Below are 3,204 nucleotides of genomic sequence, written 5' to 3' on the forward strand. Positions count from 1 at the left end.
CCTCAGACAGAGAGAGGAGTCTGTGGGCTGTGTTTGGGTCCAGTGTGAGTTCACAGGCATCTGACGGAGAACAAGACATGATGAGCTACTGAACCCTTCTGCATCTTCATCTTCATCATCATCATCATCACTAGTACTGCTGGAAGCATTGACATCTTAGATATGCTAGGATGCTAAATCCGAGGACGCTCAGGCGCTCAGGCACACACACACACACACACACACACACACACACACACACACACACACACACACACACACACACACACACACACACACACACACACACACACACACACACACACACACACACACACACACACACACACACACACACACACACACACACACACACACTTCAGACATCATAACTTGGTCAAAATTCAACCGTTTACCATCACTCAAACTATTAAACAAATCTACACATTTGTATCTTCGATAGTATTTAATCAGAATTTCGATATCATTTATACTTTTTTCAGAATCACAGTTTTAGTTTCACTTCAGATTCGTTCTCAGTTGGTCTCACTCTAGCCGTTTGCCTCAGCTGTTGCTCGTTGAGCAATCAGTGGACATCACAGCACTCTGGAGGAGTCTGGTTAAAGTCACGTGGTGGAGGGTAGTGTGGTCTTTGTTAGTCTCTGGCCGTTTCTCAATACCAAGTACGCAAACTACGGACTCGCGGACTTGGAAGTGCGTACTTGGCAAGTCCAGACTTCCAAGTACAGACTTCCGAGGACGCGAGTACGCACCTGTGACGTCACCACCTCAGCTCTGTTAACTGCTTTACGGCCTCATGTAGGCATACACTACTGAACAATTTAAACTAATGATATAAAACTAAACCCCAGCCTCTTTCATTTTAAAATAGTATGTCAATATTTGAATGAATATAAATGAAAAGATATGCTTATCGTGTGTATAAGCTATTCACACAACTTTTTATATGTAGGGTACAGATGCGCGTGCCTAACTGGCTATGTAGTTGGAGAGTAGACTATTGATATAATAATAATAACGAATGAGCGAGAAATGACACAGATTAGAACACACACACACACACACACACACACACACACACACACACACACACACACACACACACACACACACACACACACACACACACACACACACACACACACACACATGGAATTGGAACAGTACTTGGGCTACGACTGATGACGTTTCACGAGAACGCAAAGTACACAAGTACAGACGAGAACGCAAATTGAGTAACGGCCTCTCTCTCTCCCTCATGGACTACAACAATGACTCTCAATCAAGCCACTCCTTCCCATTACAGTTACATCGCCAAACCCCCCCTCTCTGGCCGAGGGGGAGGCGTTGGCGTTCTTCATAAACAATCCCTGTCCATCACTGAACTGAACCTCAACCTCCCATCTATCTCATCCTTTGAACACCTTGCCTTCTCCCTCCCCAACTCTGTCATCACTGTTCTAATCTACCGTCCTCTGAAGCCACACCCATCTTTTCTCTCTGAACTGTCTGAACTCCTCACCATTGCGTCCTCTCTCTCTTCCCGCCTCCTAGTTACCGGTGACTTCAACATCCACACGGACAAGCCGACCGCCCCACTGACATCTGACTTCCTCTCCCTTCTCGCCTGTTTCCACCTCACCCAACACATTGACTTCCCCACCCATACCAAAGGCCATATCCTCCACATAGTCTGCTCCGCCTCCCTACCCGTATCTAACCCCCATCCTCTCCCCTTCCCACTCTCTGATCATCTCTGCATCCTCTTCTCCGCTCCTCTACCCTCACCCCATAATCCCAAAAAGCTCTCCATTTCCTACCGCAACATCAAATCAGCCAACCCACTCTCACTCTCCCAGCTCATATCCTCTGCCTTCCCCCCTGACTCTGCCCCCTCTTCCCCTGACGACTATGCCATCATGCTCAACTCCATCCTTTCTGACTCCCTTGACTCCGTTTCCCCCTGGAAGACTTCCTCTGTCTCATTCACTAACTCCGCCCCCTGGTACACCCCGGAACTCCGCACCATGAAACAGACTGGCCGCCAACTCGAGCAGTTATGCAAGCGAACCCGCCTCACCGTTCACGCCGAAGCCTACAAACATCACATCTCCTCCTACCGTGACGCTCTCCATGCTGCTAAATCCGCCCACTTCTCCACCCTCATCAACAGCACCAACCAGAACCCCCGCATCCTGTTCTCCACCGTCAACAAACTGCTCCAGCCGCCGGACATTAATCCACCCTCCTCACCTGACCTCTGTAACTCTTTCCTCCTCGCCTTTAACCATAAAATCTCCCAAATCAACAGCTCCCTGACTGCCGCCGTTAGTAACTCCTCCACCCCCACCATTCCTGTCCCCCCCCCCTCCCTGACCACCCACCCTCCCCTTCTTTCACTGCCTTCTCCCCTGTTGACTCCTCCCACATTTTGGACATCATCACTGCGTCCAAGACAACCACCTGCTCTCTCGACCCTCTCCCAACGACTCTAACCAAGGCTTGCCTCCCTCTCCTCACCCCCCACCTCACCACCCTCTTCAATCAGTCCCTATCCCTTGGTCATGTTCCCTCTGTCTACAAACTTGCCTCCATCACCCCCATCCTCAAAAAGCCCACCCTTGATCCAGCCAACCTCTCCAACTACCGCCCCATCTCCAACCTGCCGTTCCTCTCCAAAACTCTGGAACGCATTGTCACCGCCCAACTCCACACCCACCTCCAGTCAAACAACCTCTATGAACCCCTCCAGTCAAACAACCTCTATGAACCCCTCCAGTCAAACAACCTCTATGAACCCCTCCAGTCAAACAACCTCTATGAACCCCTCCAGTCAAACAACCTCTATGAACCCCTCCAGTCAAACAACCTCTATGAACCCCTCCAGTCTGGCTTCCGCCCGCTTCACAGCACCGAAACTGCCCTTGTCAAAGTAATCAACAATCTCCTCACCTCTGCAGACTGCAGTGCCCTCAACATCCTGCTTTTACTAGACCTCAGTGCAGCCTTTGATACTGTACACCATTCCATCCTCCTCAAAAGGCTGCGCCAACAGGGTGTTGAGGGCACCGCACTCGACTGGCTCATCTCCTACCTCACCTCCAGGCAACAGTTCGTCTCCCTCTCTGGCCACACGTCCACCCTCTCTCCTGTCACGCAGGGGGTCCCTCAGGGCTCAGTCCTCGGCCCCCTTCTTTTCATCTG

This window comes from Micromesistius poutassou (genome assembly GCF_964030765.1).
Source record: "Micromesistius poutassou genome assembly, contig: SCAFFOLD_2551, whole genome shotgun sequence".
In the NCBI taxonomy this organism is placed as follows: domain Eukaryota; kingdom Metazoa; phylum Chordata; class Actinopteri; order Gadiformes; family Gadidae; genus Micromesistius; species Micromesistius poutassou.